We start from the raw sequence: 23442 nt of genomic DNA, 5'->3' as shown, positions 1-23442 counted from the left end.
ACCATTGAGAAAGCTGAGCACCAAAGAATTGATGCTTTTGAACTGGATGTTGGAGAAGACTCTTGAGAGTCCCTCGGACTGCAAGAAGATCAAACCAGTCATTCCTAAAAGAAATCAGTCCTGAATATTCATTGAAAGGACTGATGCTGTAGCTCCAATACTTTGGCCACCATGCAAAGAACTGACTCCTTGGAAAAGGCCCTGATGCTGGGAAACATTGAAGGCAGGAGAAGGGGATGACAGAGGAAGAAATGGTTGGATGGCATCACTGACTTGATGGACATGAGTCTGAGCAAGCTCCAGGTGTTGGTGATGGACAGGGAAGCCTGGAGTGCTGCAGTCTATGGAGTCACAAAGAGTCATACATGAGTGAGCCACTGAACTGAACTGAACCTATTTAATGTCTTCCAGGTTTCCTATAATAAGAGTAAATTCTCTTTTATGCTTATAAAAATATGTATCTATATCCATACCTGTCTCTCAAATCTACAAGTATTCTACACACACACACACACCTGCACGCGCCTCCTATGCATGCCGTCAATTCACTTGCCCACTCTGTTGTATGAATCACACCAGCTTTTCCATGGAAAAACAAACCCAAAATAGCAGGTACAAAGCGAAAATTAGAGGACCGAGCCACTGGTAGGCCATTCACTTAACTTAGTACCACATATGTTTCAGGTCCTGAAGATACCCTCTCCCCATTCTCAGCCTCCACTCCCCTCAGCTCCTGAGGGTTAGTCGTGATCTGAACAGTATTGTGGTTGTTGTGTTATTCACTCAGTCGTGTCCGACTCTGTGACCCCATGGACTAGCCCTTCAGGCTCCTCTGTCCCTGAAATTCTCCAGGCAAGAATACTGGAGTGGGCTGCCATTCCCTTCTGCAGGGGATCTTCCTGACCCAGGGATCGAACCCCGGTCTCCTGCATTTCAGGCAGATTCTTAACTGTCTGTGCTACCAATGCTCTGCAACAGTATTAAGATTTCCCAAAGTTCTTGCCCCAGCCCTCCACCCCACCCCCAGCTTGGCACCCCCTTGGCCAGAGCAGTTGTGTTGTCCTTGGCAGTACAGAGCTTCCAGGATGGGCAGTCCAGCCTGCAGCGAGAGCTGTCAGACCTATAGGGAGGCTGCAGGTTAGACAGTGACAGACAGTGGAAGTCGCTCAGTTGTGTCCAACTGTTTGCAACCCCATGGACTATAGAGTTCATGGAATTCTCTAGGCCAGAATAGTGGAGTGGGTAGCCTTTCCCTTCTCCAGGACATCTTCCCAACCCAGGGATCGAACTCAGGTCTCCAACAATGCAGGCGGATTCTTTACCTGAAATGGAGTTTAGAAGGTGATGCTTCTAAGGGGCATTCAAACTGAGCTCCTCAGTGACATCAGAGTTCTCAGGTGATGTGCGTGTAGGTGACTCTTCCAAGGACAGTTGTCGGGGGGCTTTTGAAGTTGGATTGATGTGTTGTTGTCGTTGTTCAGTCACTAAGTGGTGTCTGACTCTTTGAGATCCCATGAACTGCAGCAACCAGGCTCCCCTGTTCTTCACAATATCCCAGAGTTTGCTCAGACTCATGTCCATTGAATCAGTGATGCCATCCAACCATCTCACCCTCTGCTGCCCCCCTCTCCTCCCACCTTCAAGCTTTCCTAGAATCAGGGTCTTTTCCAATGAGTCGGCTCTTCACATCAGGTGGCTAAAGCATTGGAACTTCAGCTTCATTATCAGTCATTCAATGAACATTCAGGGTTGATTTCCTTTAGAATTGACTGATTTGATCTTCTTGCTGTCCTAGGGACTCTTAAGAGTCTTCTCCAGCACTATAATTCTAAAGCATCAATCCTTGGTAGCCTGCAATTAATGTTCTGTCCATGATTCCACTAGGTGACCATGTTGATAGTCAGTGTCCATGCCTGCTTCCTTCTGGTCCATGAGTCATACCTCGAGGTCTGCAGATCTGGTGGAGGGAGCCCTTGGCCAAAATAACTCTACTGTATCCAGGCCTATTCCACCCCCTTCACTCCAAAAGCCTGCAAGCTGAAGAATAGACTGTGAGTCCCACAGGGGCCGGGGTTTCAACACCAGGCTGCCTCCCAGGAACCAGGAAGGGGTGTCTGGCAACCAAGAGCCTGGACAAAAGCACCTAGAAAGCACTGGGGGCTGAGTCCAGGCACCCGGTTGCCAAGGCCCTGGTCTGGAGCATCCCAGCTGCAGCAATGCGTGACTGAGCCGGGCCCCACACAGCTGAGCAGAGCTGGAAGCCCTGGCCACACATTCCTGGTTTCAGCTCACTTTCCCTGCCTGGTTCCTATTAGCGCTGCGGCTTTCCAAGCCTTAATGGCAGAGCTCTGGCTGGAGACAAGGACAGCCTGGGGCAGCCAGCTGCCAACCAGGTTATAATCCAACGAGATCTTTCCGGAGTCAGCCTTTACAGCCTGGACACTAGGATACTTACAAACTTCTCAGAAAGCAAACCCACAAAAAACAGGACTGCAAACCTTGGAAGGCGGGAGGCTGGGCAGATGCTCCTTTACGCACGGACAGAAGTCAGGCAGATTGAAAGTCCTGTTTGTCGGTAAACTCCGGCGTCCTTCATGGTGCTCCACGAAGGCTGCTTTCCATGGAGCCTGTCATCAGTGGCCAGGCCTTCGGCATTTTTGCCAAACAGAGAGAGGTGACTTTAAAGTGATGAGAGACCCAGATGGGTGGGGGGTGGGGAGTCAATAAGGTCCCATCCCCTCTCATGGCACAGACTGTAGAGCAGGGGTTATTCTGAAACTCTAGCCAAGGAGAAGCTGGCTCTGTACAGATGAGAGATCCTTGTCCCGTAAGCCCTGGGCCAACTCAGCTGCAGGAGGGGGCACCTGCCGTCCTCTCTCCGGCTCTCTGGCTCTCCCGTGGGCTCCCTTCCCGGTGTTAGCCCTCTCCTTACACCCTCAGCTTCTCTGAGGCCCCCTCCAGCATCAGCAGAAAATCAAGCCATCCAATGCAGTGGTAGGTGTGTGAGAAGGGTAATGTCTAAAGATTGGGGCCAATGCAATGATGCAATGGTGCAATGATCTTGCCTTTATTTCAGGCCCCTGAGGAAGTGGTTTTCCTACCCACTGTCTACAGAGTTCGCAGCATTCAGTGGCCTGACTTTTATGTAATAAATCTAGGCTCTTTTAGGAGGCACTTTAGCTAGGCAGAAGGGCCTGAGCCGTCATATTTTGAGCTCCTGCTTACCAGTCCACTTTCATGATCTATCTCCTTCATGTATCCATTCATTTGTGTGAAACTTTTCTGCAGCATCTACTGCATTCCAGGAACTGTGTTTGTTGTTGTATGTAGAGAAGTGATCAAAGTGCGGGGCTAAAAGACATACAGATTTCAGATCTTATAATGGACACCACCTCAGTCTCATGAAAATTAAGGTTTAGTGAGATATGCATCAGTGAAGAGCTAAGTGATTACAGAAAATCACAGATACTAATGTAGGGAAGTGTAGGATGCTAGAGACAAGGAAAGAATGATCCAGACGTGGTATGTGAGCTGATTTCGAAAGATGAGTAGGCGTCTTCCAGGTGAAAACGGAAAGAGGTTATTCATGGTCAATGGAACAGCATATGCTAAGGCCCTGTGGGATGCACAGAAAGACACCTACCCAGAATTTGGTTGGAGCTTGAGATATACTCATGGAAATCAGAGTCAAAGAAAGCAGGGGCTTGATCATAAAAGGCCTCCAAAGTTATGCTGTGGAGTTGACCCTTTATCCTGAAGGAGAGAGAGTCCTTATAAGTTTAACAAGGATGTCCCTGGGGTCGGATGGACAGCTTGTATTTCTCTCTCTGGTAGCAATGAGGAGCATATATGGGACAGAAGGAGGCTGGGTCCGCACAATTTGGGGGGAAGTTATTGCCAGAATCCAAGTGCTAAAGCATCAGGGATGGAGAAATAAATTCAAGATGCAGGAGACAGGATTCCATTCAGTGGGACTCAGCCTCAGGGGCTGATTACTCAATGGGAGGTACCAGAGACGATGCAGTTGAATGGCTGAGAGTGGTGATGCCCTTCACTGAATGATGGAAGGCCAGACACCCAGGTTACATGCCAAACAAATGGTCTTCCCTCATGCGGGGACGCTCCTGTCTCCCTCCGCCACCCTGCCCTGAGATGCGCTGTCAGTAACACCGCCAGCGGGGACCAAGAAGTCATTTGCACACTCCTTGGCAATCTGGATCTCATCCATTGCTGCTTTCCCTTCACTTTGAGAATAAATGAAAAAATCGACTCCTCCGGATGCCAGATTTGTGTTCCTGTGTTAGGAGATTGTTTTTTCTTTTTTGCATCTGTGTGTACGTTAAACAGCAAGAAGAAAGTCGCGAAACTCAAGGAGTTTCCCCAAAAGTAAATCAATTTGCGGTTGAATGTGCTGTGGAATTTGTTTGCAAACCTACAAGAGCGAAGCGAGCTTAAAAAAGATGCAGTTGGATGAGACTGCAAAGTTTTGGAAAGTTCTTTGAACACATGTAAACATGATATGTGTAAGCAAATGTTTAACTTGCCTTTTTTACTTCTACAAATTATATTATGAAATCAGACGTCTGTGACTTCTTAAGAATGTCAAATCAGTGTATTCCTTCAAAACAGATAATTGCCTAGAGCTGCTCAGCTTCCAGGCTTGGGGCTTGGGAAGGCTGAGATTCCTGCCCGCCAGTGAATAGAAGCTTGTAGGGGAGATTGATTTGTGTAATGCAGGCTGGGGCAGGCGTGACCATGGGGAGGAGGGCTTGCTGGACACAGCCAAGCGGCCCTCAGAGAAGGAGGAAGAGCAAGTCCCTCTGTGCTTCCCCTTCCCAAGGACCTCGTGATGATTCCATTCCCTGCCCTGCCCTCCAATGGACGAGAACAGCACGCTAACCTCTCCTCGAGAAGGATGGTGCAAAATGCATTCAATCTGATATTTGTCTCACCACTGCTTTGATACTCTGCTCTGTGAGGCCCAGGACTGAAGCAGCTAGAATTAAACTGCCCTTCTGGTGCCAAATGAGATGGAATTGGCCAGCTTAGCATTCATGAGCACAGCTAAGGTGTGGCCAAGGTCATCTGATTGGGTGTCTCTAGTATTGTTCCTAGTAGAGAGCATCAAAGTGGTTGGGAGGCAAAGATGGAGAAGATACGGTATATGTGGCAATATTTCAGGCCCCTGCATATGATTAGGCCATTAATACTAAGCACTTTTATTAGCACTGCAGCTGGACCGAGAAAGAGACCATCCGGGACCACTGCAGGTATTTCAAAGAACACACGGTCCCACTGAAATCAATAGGATATTGCCTGGCCTCACCACTGCACCCCAAGATTCTCTTCCCATGCCGTCACGCCCAGGCTAATAGCAACACATGATCACTTCCAGGGGAGAAAGGACCACATAGTACTTAATATGCTAGTAGGCTTTCATTTGATTCCCTGGGTGCAAAAGATGTCAGTGAGACCACCGTAAACGCATATGCCGCCACTCATTGGCCCAGTGAAATCAAGGTGTCGTGGCTGTCTTGCATGATCCAGAGTAGATGTATGTATGATAGATTATTAGGGATGCAGTTTGCAGTTTTGTGCATTATTTATTCCCAATTTATTAACTGCTTGTGGTGGTTATTTTGGAGAAGTCATTTCACATTGAAAGTAAGCTCACAATGAAGAAATATGTGTCTCTCTTGATTTGGAAATGGTACAGCCATAGAGCTGTCATTTTCCAGAAGTCTGAGGAGGTTTTTATAGGCTCTCAGGGACTGGATTCAATACCACTGACACTTATTAAGTGTCTTCTGTTGGTGGGTTTTGTTCCAGACTCTTGACCAACTTACTAATCAAATAGGAACAAAATTGCCGCTAGATGTATACTGAAGGTGAAATACTGGGAGAGGCAGACTCTGCCCTCTGGGAGTTTGCACTCTTTATCTGCATTCTGTCTTACAAACACACACACAGACTCAGTGAGGAATTTATGAATATTCTTTGTTTCCGGATGAGGTTCTTCTGATTCCTGGAGAAAGGAAGGCCTCAACCTAGCTCAGCCATGCAGTAAATGGAAGAGATGGAAGGAGAAGCTAGCATCTTGCAATCCCAAACTCATGACCTTTATGTTTTACCTTCCTTAGAAGTGGAATGTAAATAAATAAGTCAATGACACGGCTAGCTTGTCTTCACAGCTCCCAGAAAGCAATCAATCCTGTGTTCAGAGAGCACAAGAATGCCTTATGTATACAGTCCATCATTCTTTAACTGAAGGGAAGAGATAAAAGGATGTTATTAATACTTGAATTGGTATAGCACAAGGATCTTGCCACCTTTCTTTCTTTAGGAAATTCCCTTAAAAAAAAAATTCCAAAGGGATATCCATTAGTATACAATAAATACTTTCTCATCTCACAGAAGTTACAATGAAAAGGCTGTGTAGAAATCCAGACGAGAGTGGGTGAGTTTTATGAGGGGATTTCTTCACTTCTCAGAGATAGTTTTTATTTTGTAAATTAAAACTATTTTACATTTTACACGTGAGAAGACCTAGTAGGAAACATGAGAGGAATCCAGTGGCACTCTTGGAGCAGTCCATGCCCCTCTCAGTTGAGTTGGGGTGAAGATAATGCGCTTGCCAGAGGAAACTTCCCCATGCATTTCCTTACTAAGCTTACGCTCAGCTGGAAAAGCTCACATTCTTCTGTTTTTTGGAGGTACTAGCAGAGAGTTCAGAGAAGGCAATGGCACCCCACTTCAGTACTCTTGCCTGGAAAATCCCCTGGACGGAGGAGCCTGGTAGGCTGCAGTCCATGGGGTTGTGGAAGAGTTGGACACAACTGAGCAACTTCACTTTTACTTTCATGCATTGGAGAAGGAAATGGCAACCCGCTCCAGCGTTCTTGCCTGGAGAATCCCAGGGATAGGGGAGCCTGGTGGGCTGCCGTCTATGGGGTTGCAGAGAGTCGAGTCGGGCACGACTGAAGTGACGCAGCAGCAGCAGCAGCAGCAGAGAGTTGAACTATAAAGAAGGCTGAGCACCAATGAAGTGATGCTTTTGAATTGTGGTGCTGGAGAAGACTTTTGAGAGTCCCTTGGACAGCAAGGAGATCCAAACAGTCAATCCTAAAAGAAAATAACCCTGAGTATTCATTGGAAGGACTGATGCTGAAGCTGAAGCTCTGATACTTTGCCCATTTGTGTGAAGAGCTGACTCACTGGAAAAGGCTATGATGCTGGGGATGATTGAGGGAAGGAGGAGAAGGGGATGGCTGAGGTTGAGATGGTTGGATGGCATCACCGACTCAATGGACATGACTTAGCGAATGAACAACAGAGGACCCAAAAGTAACTTGGCAATACTTGAGTCACGAAAAAGTACATTTGGAATCCAAGCCAGCTGTTTGTTCTCCAAACTCTATGCTCTCTTCATCTGCTATTCCACAGCCTAAAGCAGTGGCTGCGCTAAAGTTGGTCCTGTTACCGAATGGGGTAGGGTCCAGCTGCTCGCCATCCAAAAGCCAGTAAACAGGTCAGGTTGGTGGAAAGGAAAATTTGCTCTATTTCAGATACAGGCAACGGGGGGAGAAGGTGGGCATCTGTCCAAAGGCCAACTCCTGCCATTGACAAAAAGTGGGACAAGAGCTTTTATAGACAGAAGGAGGTGACTACATGCAGAAACAGCACAGTCAGCTCTGAGAGCCATCTTCAGATTGATCACTGGTGGTCTCATCAGTGTCATCCTGATTGTTTTAGCTACAGTTAATCTTCAGTTCCAAGTTCGGTTTGTTTCCATATCTTTTAGACCAATCCTCAGAACTGTGGCAGCTGACGTCGGAGGTACAGTCTGGTCATCGTGAGTTAATTTTTCCACCTGGGATTTCAGTACCTATAAGACAATTCACAGAATATGGCTCAGAATAATGTCTATAGCCCTTGAGAAAGAACAAAGGTACTTGACTATGCTTAATGACTACATTATTATTAATTAGTCTCCTTTGACTGTTTTCCTCCATTTCTGCATGTTCTCATTTATCTGATTAGTTGTTCTTTGACTAAAGTTTTCCACAAGCAAAAGGCAGGCTGAGGACTGGGGAGTTTGGAGGCAAGGGCAAGGACCATAGGATTCTGCTCCATTTCAGTCCTGACTTAAAAGATCCAATTATAGGCACCTCTTTCCAAATTCACATTAAAGGAGATAGCTTGAAATCAGCCATGGTGAGTTTGTCTATTCACCATGGAAACAGTCAAAACTGTTACCAGTCAAGGCATCACTGACTCAATGGACATGAGTTTGAGCAAACTCTGGGAGGTAATGAAGGACTAGGCAGCCTGATGTCCTGCAGTCCATGGGGTCACAAAGAGTCAGACACGACTTAGTAACTGAACAACCACCATTCAGCTGTTTTTTGCAGAGTTCTGGTTGTTAAACTTCACTGGTGCCTCACTGTTCCTCTGCTTCTGGTCTTCATATGTTATCAAAAGAAAATATTATAGCGTGTCTTCATTACTGTTTGGCTCTTTACAAGGAAGCACTCTTCACCCTTTTGGGAAATATAAGCAGGCATTGCTAAGAAAGCAAGTTCAAGGATACTTTAAGCTAAATCATCTCCCAAGGCATTTTAAAACCATGGGTCTCCCAGTAGGTCCCGACTACGGGCCCCTGGACAGCAATACCTGGTCTGTCATCGGCACAAGCTGATGTTAAAAGTCTGGAAGCCAGAGTCCCCTTCATCTCGGCAGACCAGGGCCGCTGACCACGGAAGTCCTGTAGGGTGTTCAGAAATGTGTTCTTGCCTGGAAACAGGCCATGCCTCCCAGAACAAGCAAAGAGAGCATTTCCAGATGACATCAGCCCAGAACAGAAGAGGTTCCTGCCCTGATATCAAAGGACAAGAAGATGGAGAATGGGAGAGGATGAAATTGTACTAATGGCAGATCCATGAGCAGCTCTTTTTTTTAAGCATCAAAATCATTAACATCTGCTCTAGAGTTATAAGAATGGTTACCTTTAGCCACCCTCATAAGATGTATCCTCTCTAAGCTAAGCAAAGAGCATCAAATCTGAACGTGGAACAACAAAAAAAAGACTGAATATATATATATTCATATTTTGTGTACTCATAATGTGTTGAGGAAAAAATAAGTGAAAATTAAAAAAAAAAAAAAAACACCATCCTATCCATTTGGATTTGAGGGTTTGAGAATGGACCAAAAGTTTGAGTGGCTTGTTCTGTTTCCCTAATCAGAATATACCTTAGGTTATGTCTGCAACCTCCAGTATAAAACCTCTCTACACATACACATCCTCCCTTGATGACAGGATCATCATATTTTCTGAGCCAAGAGAAAAATTGTAGGTACACAGTCTGAGAAGATCAATTCTTGGAATATTTCCATGTCAAGAGGCAGTTAAAGGCTATACTTTTTATTCTTTCATTAGTGGGATTGTAGAATCCTTTTGGTTTTATTAAAGACAATGGCATGGAAATTCTGACATCACACTGTTCCAGAAATAACCAAATAAGACAATTGGAACATAAAGTTTCTATACTGATCACACGCAATTCTAAAGCACACACACACGGGTGAATGAAATCCAGCCATCTCCTTCCCCTCCTCCTTCTCCTCTGCTTTTCTTTGTCATCATTATCGTTGTCATCATAATCATCATAATTTGACCTTCAGAATCGTATTCAGAGGCATTCCTTCCTATAAACCACAGCAGATTATTTCCCTTCCCTCTGTCCATTAGCCACAATTCACATTTCTCCTAGAATTCCCTTCTGGAAAACTGGTAAAAGGAAAGAACCCACTTTTATCCAAACTTCCAAAGGCCAAACTTGAAAGAGGGCACATTTCCAGGAAGTCACTAGAATCACTGAAGGGAAGGAGGAAAATTTACTTTAAGTCCCAAAAAAAACAACAAAAAAAGCACTATTTACCTCCCCACCATGCCCTTCTGAGCCATTACACCCAGCCATCCAAATTCACAGTTACACACGGCTTTAAAGCCAACCTCTCTTTCTGATGAACTTTAATGGAGAATTGAAAGTGTAGAGCCAGCCCTGGCATTCCCAGTGCAGTTAAAAAAAGCCCTGTGGTTTGGTTGTGTGAGGCGATATTGCTCAACAGTTAATGTAATCATATTACAAGAGCTTGTATTAAAATCATATGCAGGACGAAAATCGGTCTGAACGGCAGCAACTAGGAAAAGACAAAGAAAGATCTGTGAGTTGTCATAATTCGTAAAGACACTTTGGTAGGAGAAAAGTACTGACAAACACACGCAAATACACAGAACTGATAAAGCCTACAAGGCAACTGGAAATGCAGAGACAGGTTCCAGCGAAAGCTTCTCTTCACGTGTGTATCTTCCACAGGACAGAGAAGCTCATCCAAGAAAGACAGTGTGTTGAATAGTGATGGTCACCTCAGACCTCACCTGGACCAGGGCAAAGCCAAGTCCAGCTTGATAGACTGGGATCCTGAGCATTCATTCATTAGCTGGGAGTTTGCCAGGCAGGACATGGCAGGTAGCCACTTGAAAGCCCATGGCTTTCCTGGTGTGGCCCTGGTTTTTGTTGGCAGTTTAACTCTGCTATTTTATACGCTCCTGTGGTAAGGATTAAGTCTATCAAAACTTCAAGATTTCTTATAATATGAGACACACAGACATAAAGTCAGACTCCCATAACCAGTCCCCCTCCCTTCAGCATGCAAGAGAAAAATCAGATCTTTTTTTTTTTTTTCTTAAACTTTTAGTACCTGGAATCTACTTCAAATACTCTTTCATGGAACCAGAAGCATCAAATGTTAGGGTTTCTCAGCAGGACTTTACACAAACCTAAAACCTTGCCCAGTTTTCCACTTGCCCTCCGGGAAAGGATCTGTAAAGGGGCCAGAGAGGATTCACAGTACATCATGGTGTGAGAGCAAGTCAAACACAGGAAGGGCCTAGTGATGAAGATTTTAAGACTTCAAGAGCCTTGCAAGGCCTAGGGCTTGTCTCAGACTTTGGCTTGGGAGCTGCAGCAAGAACACAGATGGTAGCAGGCTGACCATCTCTTGATTTTCTTTTTTTTTTTTTAACTTGCAGGAAGGTGTCCTTTACTCTTTCCACCATGTGTTTGGTTGGTTTCAACTTAGCATACTCCATCCTGGCTTTAAAGGGGTGGGCCCATCTCAGAACAAACTGCTCAGCGTAATCTATTCTTACAACAAGCGGTCAACCTTGGAAGGAGGAATATGACCTGATGCTAAATAAAGCCTGAGAATGTTTCACACAGCATGCTTTGGAGAGAACGCCTAGACCATACCATGAGAAACACCCTTCCCATATGACACACAAAAAAAATGTGTTTTCCTTAACAGACCATGATGAACTGGTTCAACCACTTTGGAAGTTTCTTTTCTTTCTTTTTGTATTTAATCAGTTTTTTAAAAAGTTTTTTTAGTGGTTAGAGGGCTATGTCTGCCTACATTTTCTTCTTCCATTTGATTTATTTTTATTATTATTATTTTTGTATTTAAAACTTTTATAAAAGATGGATTAGCATGGTTAATCTTATTGACATTATTATGCTGGTCAATGTACATTTGGACATGGTTTTAATTAATGACTTTAGCTACTGCAAATTCAGCAAAAGCAGAGCCTTTTTGGCATATGCATGTGTTGTGGGGAGGTGAACACTACATTTATGGCAATTGCTTTCTGGAGTTTATTATTTTCTCTCCCATTATACACTTCTCAGTATTTGGTCTGGCTCCTCTTTAAAAAATGTAGTGATTTCCTCTCCAATGATGTAATCTTATGAAAGACCAAAGCTTTGCAAACTTGAATTTAGCAATGGGAATTCCCAGTATTTATATGTGTGTTAACATGAATATATATATAAAAAAAACTCGAATCAGCCAAGCAACTGCAGCTCACATTTTATGTTTTATTTATTTTTTATTCTTCTTGTCTTTTCTCTAGCTCCTGTTCTCTCTCTCTTGATTTTTTTTTTTCTGAAGATATTTTAAAGCACTTTCTAAGTGCCAAAGTCTGTGTTTAGATGGAGAAAGTAGAGATGACCAGACAGTTCTTGACCTTATAATATGGGGTGATAGATAGTGAGCCAATAAAAGAGAATTAAGAATGGACATATGTGTGTGTGTGGTACAAAGCATATGCTGGATTCCCAAGGAGCCTACTGTGAGCCCCCAATTCATCATGGGTTGAGTCCTCATCTGGTGCAAAGGAAGGGGCATAGCAATTGTCCCAGGGAAGCTGACATTCTTACTAAGTCTTGAAAGATCTGTCAATAATACCCAGGCAACATGAGACGTGTAGGTGAACTGGATGTTTGAATGCCACCAACACAAGCAAAATCTATAAAAAGAGAAAGTATGCCAGGTTCCTGAATCTGCAAGGTATCTGGTGCATATATAATGTGCAAGAAAGGGGGACAAGAGATTTGCAGGGGCCAGAGATAAAGAACACTGCATGCTTTGCTAAAAAGTTTGAACTTTGTTCTTTAACTAATTAGCATATCAGACTTTTGAGTAAAGAGAAGAAAGAAAGAAGACGGCTTATGGCCCAGTGGTAAACTGTGCAGACTGCAGTCTGTGGAATCTGGGTGACTAAGTTTGAATTCCAGTTCTATCACCATGAGTGGCATGGTCTTAATCAAGTTATATCAAGTTTCCATGTGATGAAGGCTTTCACAGTTATAAAGTGGTAATGATAAGTATGATTCCTAGCTCCAAATATTGATGTAGACACACATCTTCAGTAAACCTACTATAGCAACAAGAATAGAATGCAGAGTAGTGGGAAGGTGATGAACAGAGGAAATTAGCCAGACCTTCCCTTGGAACCGGCTTTGACCATTGATTAGCCATGCAGCCAGGGACAGGTGACCTCCCCATATGGTCGTCTGACCTCGGCTTCCTCATCTGTCTGATTGGGGTAAGGAGAACTGCCGCAAGTGGTTGGCAGGACCAAATGAGAGAAAATGCAGACGCGTTGCTCACTATAAATTCTGGCACCTGTTTATGCCCTTGATCCCACAGTCTCTTCCTCCTTGACCCTGGAGATTGATGCCAAGAAAATATCGCTTGTGTTTCTGGACTTTTGAGAAAGTTTGAAGCCATAACTGTTTAATATAATACAGGTATTGAAAATAAAGGTTTCTCGTGGAAAACAAACAAATGAAACACTGGGTTATGTTTCTATATGAATTCAACAAGCCTTGAAAATTATAGGAATCTTAATCAGAGGTCTTTGAAAAATAATATTCTCACTCTTGAGTCACAGTACTGGCAATTAAGCATCATCCTTGGGTACCCTCTCAGGAGATAATGACTGACCTGAGAGAAAAGACTATAGGAGCTTAATCCAGGGGACTTTCCATTTAAGCAACAGTGAGACTCAGTGGTGGACAGGTTCCATCCAACCATACAATGTTTCCTCTTAGGTATTTACTCACAAGCTCCCAAGTCAAAATTAACAACCAAGTACTTCCAGATGTTAGATAAAAACTCGTAGCATGGAATATTATCACCAAAACAAACAAACAAATACAAGAGAAAACCACCAGAAATGGAGACTGCATTGACCAGAAGAAAGTTGTAAATAAACATAATTACTATACTGAGTGAAATAAAAAAAATATTGCATCCAATAAACATTAAAACACAATGAAATAATATTCAGAGAATAAGATAGAACTCTTTGAGTTCAAAAAGCATAAGTACAGGGAAAAAAATCCAATAAAGAGATTAAAGATTAGATTGGGAAAATTTTCAAGATAAATGACAAATTTAAGTATATGAAAATGTGGTAATAAAGATAAATAGATAAATTTAAGAAACTCAGTATTTTCTCCATATGAGCTCCAAGAATAGAAAACAAAAGAACATTTTTCAAGATATAATACAAGAAATTTTCTTCAGAATGAAAATACGTAAGTTTCCATTTGAAAGCTATTCCATCTCTCCAAGGGCATCCCAGGTGGCCCAGTGGTAACAAATCCACCTGCCAGTGCAGGAGACAAGGGTTTGATCCTTCCATCAGGAAGATCCCCTGGAGAAGAAAATGGTAAACCCTCCAGCATTAGCTGGAAATCCATGGACAGATGGGACTAGCAGGCTACACTCCATGGAGTCACAAAGAGTCAGACATGACTTAGTGACTAAACAACAACTCTCTCTCCAAAGTGGTTGACACAGTTCCAAGAAAGCCATCCATTCCAAGGCACGTCAACATAGAATTTCACAACACAAGGAATAAATACAGCATCCTGTACATTCACAGAAAAAAAGAAAAACAACTAGATTTGAATGACAAGAAAAATGGGTTTCTCAGCCGTGATAATGAAACTAGATGACGGAGGAGCAATGCCTTTCTTATTATGAGAGAATACGACTTCCATTCAAACTCTTAAGTATGAAGGTAAAATGAAGAAATTTTCAGACATCAAAGAAATTGAAATTTGAACTTGCATAAGCTGCCTTAGGAAGTTACTAGTTTGTTCTCCAACAGGATAAATTATTAAACCAATAATAACAAAGACAGAATTCAAGACAAGGGGATGCAATAGAGAAGGAGGCAGAGAGAAATTCTGAGCTGAGGGTGAAGACTTCTCAGTCAAAGCTGAGAAGTCAGCCTCTGACATAGCCTATCTCACTGAAGCATGACAAAGAAATGGAGAATGGATATTTCTGAAGGAAAAAAAAAAGAATTCTAGTAAACTACCAGTGTTCAACCGAATGTGAACCATATTACAATTTTTAAGATAAAAATTAGATAAATAAATAGTGATACGGAAAATTAAGCAAACTAAATAATAATTTTAAAAATAGTCATTTACTTCAGGGAAAATAGCTTCACCACCAAGAATATAAAATTGTAATCAGTAAGTGGCTCAGTATTTAACTTATTCAAACACTTATGATTTATGAAAAGTTTCTATTAAAACTACATAGGAAGTCATGTATGTGTGTATGTGTATATTTTAAGAGAGCTAAATCACTCTTTGTATTAGGAAGTTAAAATTTATTTATTTTAAACTGTTTATTTTATAGTGAGATATAGCCGGTTAACAATGTTTTTGATAGTTTCAGGTGGACAGCAAAGGGACTCAGACATACAAATACATATACCCATTCTTCGCCAAGCTTCTCTCCATCCAAACTGCCACCTAACATTAAAGAGAGTTCCCTGTGCTATACAGTCCGATACTTGTTGGCTATTCATTTTAAATATAACAGTATGTACAAAAGAGAAAATCAACTTGTAATGGTATTATAAAAATATTATTTATAAAATGAGGAGTAAATATCATCAAAAAGGCTAAAGAAATTAAAAATATTTGCCTCCAGAAAGCAGGAGTCTGGAGTCTGTGTTGAGTAGAGAACTCTGTTTATTTATGTGGTAATTTTTGTGCTACCATTTGACTTTTTAAAATGATACCCACCTACTACTTAATAAAAATTTCAGAAATTCATAAAAGGGAATATTGGATTGATGGTTGTCACTGACATTCATATGAGGTAACTGAATAACTTAGTTCCAATATTTGGGGGGAAATAAAGGCATAAACTAAAGAAAAACAGCAAAATAATAAAAACAATAAAATTTACTGAACATCTCCTAGGTTTCAGTGGTGACAGTTAGATAATAGATTTACCATCTTATGTGATCCTCAACATAAGCAGAAGTCACACGCTATGAGTTTCAGACTAAGCTGATCAAGGTCATTGAAGGCCAGAAGGCCAGTGAATGAATAAAGCAGAATCTGAACTCAGCAGGTTTGACTGAAAACCCCAGGAATATTCCCGTGTCCCATGCTGTCCTTTGGGATGCAGCGCTGGTTATGTAGGTCTTCCCTGGTGGTGCCAGTGGTAAGAAACCCACCCGCCATTGCAGGAGACATAAGAGGTACAAGCACAGTCCTTGGATTGGAAAAATCCCCGGAAGGCATGGCAGCCCACTCCAATATTCTTGCCTGGAGAATCCCAGGGACAGAGAGTCTGGTGAGCTACAGTCCTTAGGGTCACAAAGAGTCCATTTCTGTAGATGCCAAAGGCGTCCTGGGCTGTAAGCATTTTGGTGCTAGAAAGCCTCAGCTGAAGGTGAGCTGGCTGCCCTTTCATGAATAGTTTGTTGTTGGGGAAACCGAAGAGTGGATATTTGTGTTAGTCTTCTGTTATCATTTTAGCCAGTTAGCATCTGTTGAGCGACATACAGCAACACAAACATATGATCTCACGATTTTGTAGGACAGAAATCTATCTCCGTCTCACTGAGCCACTGTCAAGGTATCAGCGGGCTTGTTCCTTGCTGAAGCCTCTAGGGGAAAATGTTCCCTTGCCTTTTTCTGTTTATAAAGGTCTCCCTCATCCCTCAGCACAAGGACCCCTTCCTCTTTCTGCAAAGCCATAAACATCACATCCTTCTTGAGTTTTCGATAGTTACTTCTCCCCCTGACTCTGAACTCAGTCAAGAAAGGTCCACTGATTTTGAGGATCTTTGTGATTACATTTAGGACCCCAGTCAGATAATGTAGAATAATTCCCCCATCTCAGCATCTGAAAGACGCCTGCAAAGTCCCCTTCCCACCAAAGGTAATGTACTCCTGGGTCCTAGGAGTACTCCTGGGACTAGGATCGGGGCATCTCTGGGCGGCCCTAATCCTGCCCATCTGAGGACTTCATCATGTGGGCTCAGTGGCTTTCTACAAACAGCTGCTGCCTCCAAGGGTGGGCCACCCCCCCCCCTTCCCGGCCGCCTCTGCCTTGTGCAGCTGGACAGCACACGCGGGGAGACGCTTCTTGCTCCTTTGTCCAAATGCAGCGTTGAGATGACTAAAACACAGAATAAAAACCAGACACTCGAAGCAGTCACTCTGCCCGCCCCTCGGTTCAAGGATGATGCTATTGTTCCCGCCCCATTCAAATGTGTGCCTTTGGAAGACGTCTCCATTTCCAAATTCATCACTGTCGGTGAAGGAGCCTTCGAGTGCAGGAGAAATTCAGCTGTACCAGGGCATTCAGCCTCCATGTGCATTTAAGGCTGCCGGTGGGGCAGGGTGACCACAATGAACCCCAAGGACATCGCTCAGCACGTCCCACAGACCCAGCACAGCTCTGTGTGAGGGAGCAGAGCCAAGGAGGATGTTTGTTTGTGCTTGCTATTTCCAGGTCCTGGGGAAAGAGACGGTCTGCTTGAAGACCTATGCTTCGAAAGGCAGGCAGCTTTGAGTGCAGATTTTGCGGTGCTCTGTCACTTGGAGCCTCAGTTTCCCTTCTTGTCGGAAGGAAAATGACATCTACCGATGGGGCATTGTAAATATTAGATAAAAAATAACATTAAATAAACATTAATCACAAAACTCCTAGCATGAGGCCAGGACTGTATACAGCAGCCAAGATACAGTATCTATTTTATTTCTGATTCTGTTCATTCTCCAATCTGTACCATCATTTGTACCTAGCCTGCACAAAACGTGGAAATGTGATGTCAGCAGCTATTTTCACAAAGGTAACTCAAACCTGGTCTTGAGAAACTTGGGTTTTCTGGGTGGCTACAGGGACATCAATCAACAATGCAGTTATGTGACTACATAGAGTGGGACCATCATGAATGACAGAAGGGAAGCTCAGCGGACTTTTCACCAAGAAGGTAGCCTTTGGTCTGGGCCATGGGAGATTTCAGAGGAGAGAAGAAATGAGAGATATTTCTGGAAGTGAGGAAAGTCTATGCACCTGCTGAGAGGGAGAACTGGGTTTGGGGTGTTCAAGAAAGACTCAAGAATTGATGTGCAGAGACCGAATGTGGTATAGACATGGACCATGTCTCCTCCTGGCTTCCCAAGGAAGGCTGCAGTGTCCTCATGGGACTCCCATCATCCCACCCACCCCAGCTGAAAGTAGGATGCTCTGCCCTTGCAAGCAGGGGGGGAATTCAACAGCTCTGCTCTGAATGAAGCACACGTCTTGATTGTGGACAAGAGAAAGTCTCCTGTGCTTGTTAAGGTCCTAATACTGCTCTGACATTGAGGAAGGAAATGCAACCCACTCCAGTATTCTTGGCTGGGAGATCTCAAAGAGAGAGGAAACTAGTGGGCTCTAGCCCATGGGGGTCACAAAGAGTTGGACACAACAGAGCACACACGTGTACAGACCTCAGACACAGACTACATGTGTCATTCGCACCGCCTCCTGTCACCTTTATCATATCCTTGAATGGTCCACAGCATTCACCCAGAGCCAAAGGACAGGATGAAGCTCAAACACAGAGAGGTTAAGTAACTGGACCGAGGTCACACAGCCAGAGGTGCATGTTTTCACCAAGGTTGGGCTGATCTTAGATTTTGCCCGTTTCCACCTTCTGCTCTGCATGTCTCACTCCCCTGGGCCTTCTTCTCCCATTGCTACAGCCAGGCCCTCTTGGCCCACTTGATTCCAGAAGCACGTGTACTCCTGTAGCTCCACGTGTGTGTTTTTCTCCCTTACCAAAAATCAGTTTTCAATCACTGGAGATGCAGTTTCAAATCTCCTTTCCAGTTGCACTTGGCTATGTACAAACCCAGTGGAGATTGCAGACCGCATGTAGAGACCTCTGGCCAGCATTCAGTTTTTTCCTAAGCTGGTCTTGATCTTCCTCTGGGTCACACCCCCATGCCAGACTGTTCACTGTCTCCAGAGTCACTCTATGCCCCAGGCCTTCACTCACTCCAATCTCTTTTTTGTAACATACACCCCTTCTCCTAATTCCGTATCATTAATGACAAATAAAAAGTCGACAGATTCTGGCATCAGGACAGCATTTTACTTGTACAGCTTTGGGTAAATTACACCCCTTCTCTGATCCTTAGTTTCCCCATCTGTGCAAGCAAGGTACCATTGCCATCTGCAGAAGATGGCATACATGCTAAATCATTGTTGTGTCTGACTCTTTGTGACTATATGGACTGTAGCCTGCCAGGCTCCTCTGACCATGGGGATTCTCAGGCAAGAATACTGGATTGGGTTGCCATGGCCTCTTCCAGGGGATCTTCCCAACCCAAGGATTGAACTAGTACCTCTTATATCTCTTGCAATGGCAGGTGGGTTCTTTACCACTGCTGCCATCTGGGAAGCAGGGGACGGCTCCGAGGGTTAATTGGGACAGTGTGTTCTCTGACCTTGCAGAACATTTGGCACAAGTAGGTTGTCTGGTGGGAAAACATGTTCCCATTTCTCCTATATCATGTCCATTGCAAACTGATCATGGTGAGCATGCCCTCAGGCCCCAATGCCTCCTTGACACCGAGTGGAAATCCTTGCCATGGAACCTGGAAACAGGAATGGGGTGGGGGATGGAGCAGAAGCTACCTTAGACTCAGCCCTTCATCACATTTAGCAGAAAAAACCTTGTGATAGCTGGAAACTTCCCGTCATTAGGAGCTGGGCTGGCTTCCAGCTGGTACCCTAGAGAAGAGAGATTTCTTATCCTATTACCAGCCTCCTCAGCCAGCCTGTCCCCCCAGGATTAAGATCTTATAAACATCAGCCAGTCCTCAGGGGTGATCTGCCGAGCCCCCCCCCCCATTGATTCCAGATGGAGAAGAGATTTGTGTGGAGGAACAAATGTTAACTTTCTCTTTTCAGTGAGCAAAACAGGACAACAGTACAACCCCAAAGAGCAACACAACCCAAAATGCCTCGAGTGAACCAAGTTATTTTCTTCTCAAGACTCAGAGAGCAAGAGGCTATTTTTAGGGGGCTGTGGGCCGGGAGCGCAGGGATGTGTGCTTGTGCGCTTTGGCGGCCCCACACCAGGGTGGCTCAGGGACGATGGGCAGGCAGGCGCTGGGGCGTCGGGTGGAACCCTGCCATCAAGGAGAGGGGAGGTGCCACCAACCAACCAAGACTTGCCACATGGAAGCTGTGCTCTCAAAGAAAGTTTTCAGCATTCACTTAATTTTTCTCCTATGGGTTATGCCACAACCTCTGCCTCTGTCTGGGCTTTGTGAAACCCCAGCAGACTCTGATATGGTGCTGTTCTTTTCAGTGAGAGGCCAACAACCCATCTGTTTAAGCTCCAGGCACCTCCTTCTCTTTCCAAGGGAGAATCTTCTAGCACCTAAGCCCAGGACTGGTGAATACAACCCCACACTCAGATAACCGCCTACATGGCCCCTTCCATGGGCTATAGAGTGTTTTATTTCCACTACACAGAACATTGGTAGGGATTTATTTTCATGCATAAATATGTATGCTTGTTGTTGTTTAGTCTCTAAGCTGTGTCTAACTCTTTTGCAGCCCTGTGAACTGTAGCTTATCAGGCTTCTCTGTCCATGTGATTCCTGGAGTGGGTTGCCATTTCCTTCTCCAGAGGATCTTCCTGACCCAGGAATCAAACCCTTGTCTCCTGCTTGCCAGGTGGATTCTTTATCACTGAGCCACCAGGAAAGCCACTGAAAATCATATATATGAGTAACCTGAGTCACAAATTTAAAATTAAATGCAATTCTGAATTTTAGAAGCACCTGGAAATATTCAAAAGAACATAATTTATGAATTGAAACAACCAAGGTCAATGCCCTATTTAATCACTTCCTCACTCAGGGAACTCGCTCAGCCGTGTCTGACTCTTTGCAGACCCCATGGACTGTATAGTTCATGGTTTTCTCAGGCTAGAATACTGGAGTAGGTAGCCTTGCCCTTCTCCATGGGATCTTCTGAACCCAGGGATCAAACCCAGGTCTCCCACATTGCAGGTGGATTCTTTACCAGCTGAGCCACCAGGGAAGCCCAAGAACACTGGAGTGGGTAGCCCATCCCTTCTCAAGCAGATCTTCCTGTCCCAAGAATTGAACCAGGGTTTCCTGCACTGCAAGCAGATTCTTTACCAACTGAGCTATGAAGGAAGTCCTTCTAGCTCAGTGGGTTTGGGCAAATCACACAAGTTTTCTGAGCCACGATTCCATCTAGTGACATGGAGCATTTAATACTAACCACATGTAATTACTGCAAGTGTGTTTGAAAGTGTTTAGGAGAGCTATAAAGCTGGGCAGGGGACGTTTTTAATTGTTCCTCTTGCTAATAAAATGAACCACCCCTTCCCTCTTCTGGCATTAAAGGACAAATGTGAGATGTTCCATGTAGAGTTCAGGAAAAAACCTCCTTGGATTAAAAGGAGAAATATAATTGCCAGATATGTATAGCACCCTATTTGATAAAGGCAAACAGTCATTCAGTTCAGTTCAGTTAGGTTCAGTCCCTCAGTCGTGTCCAACTCTTTGCAACCCCATGAATCGCAGCACGCCAGGCTTCCCTGACCATCACCAACTCCTCGAATTCACTCACACTCACGTCTATCGAGTCAGTGATGCCATCCAGCCATCTCATCCTCTGTTGTCCTCTTCTCCTCCTGCCCCTAATCCCTCCCAGCATCAGAGTCTTTTCCAATGAGTCAACTCTTCGCATGAGGTGGCCAAAGTACTGGAGCTTCAGCTTCAGCATCATTCCCTCCAAAGAAATCCCAGGGCTGATCTCCTTCAGAATGGACTGGTTGGATCTCCTTGCAGTCCAAGGGACTCTCAAGAGTCTTCTCCAACACCACAGTTCAAAAGCATCAATTCTTTGGTGCTCAGCCTTCTTCACAGTCCAACTCTCACATCCATACATGACCACAGGAAAAACCATAGCCTTGGCTAGGCAGATCTTTGTTGGTAAAGTAATGTCTCTGCTTTTGAATATGCTATCTAGGTTGGTCATAACTTTTCTTCCAAGGAGTAAGCATCTTTTAATTTCATGGCTGCAGTCACCATCTGCCGTGATTTTGGAGCCCCCAAAATAAAGTCTGACACTGTTTCCACTGTTTCCCGATCTATTTCCCATGAAGTGATGGGACCAGATGCCATGATCTTCATTTTCTGAATGTTGAGCTTTAAGCCAACTTTTTTACTCTCCACTGTTACTTTCATCAAAAGATTTTTTAGTTCCTCTTCACTTTCTGCCGTAAGGGTGGTATCCTCTGCATATCTGAGGTTATTGATATTTCTCCTGGCAATCTTGATTCCAGCTTGTGATTCTTCGAACCCAACATTTCTCATGATGTACTTTGCATATAAGTTAAATAAGCAGGGTGGCAATATACAGCCTTGATGTGCTCCTTTTCCTATTTGGAACCAGTCATTATATATACTTTAAAAAAATTAAGTAGTTGTGGACCACAATGGCTGGAAGAGTTTTTCTGTGCATCACGACTTAACAGAGCCTTGACTTGGGATCACAAAGAGGTCCTTTGAGCAAGGGGGTTCCTCAGTGTGACTTGACTGCTTGAGGGTCCTGGCAGACTTACACAGTTTTTAGAGATGGCTGTAGATTTCATCGACAAGGAATAATAAGGGCAAGAGTAATATTATTTTTAAGAGTGTACAGTATACCAGGCGTTGCTTCAAGAGCTTTTCATGAATCAATTCACATCACTTAAATAGAGAGGATGTGAGGTCAGATGGGACCAAGTGTGCCAGGATGCTGTCAGGCTATGCGACTCAAGACTCCAGCTGAAACTGCTAGTGGGCAGAGCTTCTGATCTACCAAAAGCCACCACTGTGAGGGCAAAGACCTGGCCACCTTCCCTTTTCTATGTCTTATTCCGGTTCCAGGATGGACCAGAGGAGGCGTATAAAAGTCTTGATATCATTCTAGAAGCAGGAGAGCTCACTGGTGCACTGGGACACCAATGTAGGGCTGCCTCACTCAACAGCATCTGTTCTGTGGGCCTTTAAGGTACCGCAGCATCAAATACAATGCAACCATTCACAAACAAAAGGAAACGTCTCTCTTCAGTGGGATTCCCCTATCTTCTGTGACAGTAAATTCTCCTGTTTTCTTATTTCCAATCTTTTTTTTTTTCTAATGCCTCCTTTCCCCCCACCCTCCATCTCTCCTGTTGCCCAGAGTAGACAGCAAACTCTTTCTCTTTTATTAGCTTTACCCAAGTCCTCAGAAATCTCATCTGAAAATGTGCAACCTCAGAAAGACCAATGAAACTGTCAGCTCCCTGGGGACAGGGTCAGGGTCACTGTTTAATTATTTATTCATTTTGCTTTTTCAACACCTGTCTCAGTAAGTTTTCAGTTTGTAGTTGGATTTTATAAAGTGTCAGATCATAAATGAAGGAATGAATGAGTACCTTTCAAATGATTACTTTCAGCCTCAAATCTCTTTCCTCAACTCCAGTCCCGTATTTCCAGCTGACAATTCAATCACACCCAGAAATGCATGACTCTTCCATCAAAGAGCACTGGGCCCCTCCTTCTGCAACCCCTTTTTCCTCATCTGCAAAGCTGATTCCTAGAGTCTTCTCTCTACCCCTAGGGGCTCTGTCCATTCACCAGTGCAAGCATTGGCTATGGGAGTGTTAACAGATTTTTCCTTGCCTTGGGAACTGAAATGTAACACCAA

Source organism: Ovis canadensis, chromosome 18 (assembly GCF_042477335.2).
Source record: "Ovis canadensis isolate MfBH-ARS-UI-01 breed Bighorn chromosome 18, ARS-UI_OviCan_v2, whole genome shotgun sequence".
Taxonomy (NCBI): Eukaryota; Metazoa; Chordata; class Mammalia; order Artiodactyla; family Bovidae; genus Ovis; species Ovis canadensis.
This window is presented reverse-complemented; position numbering follows the sequence as displayed.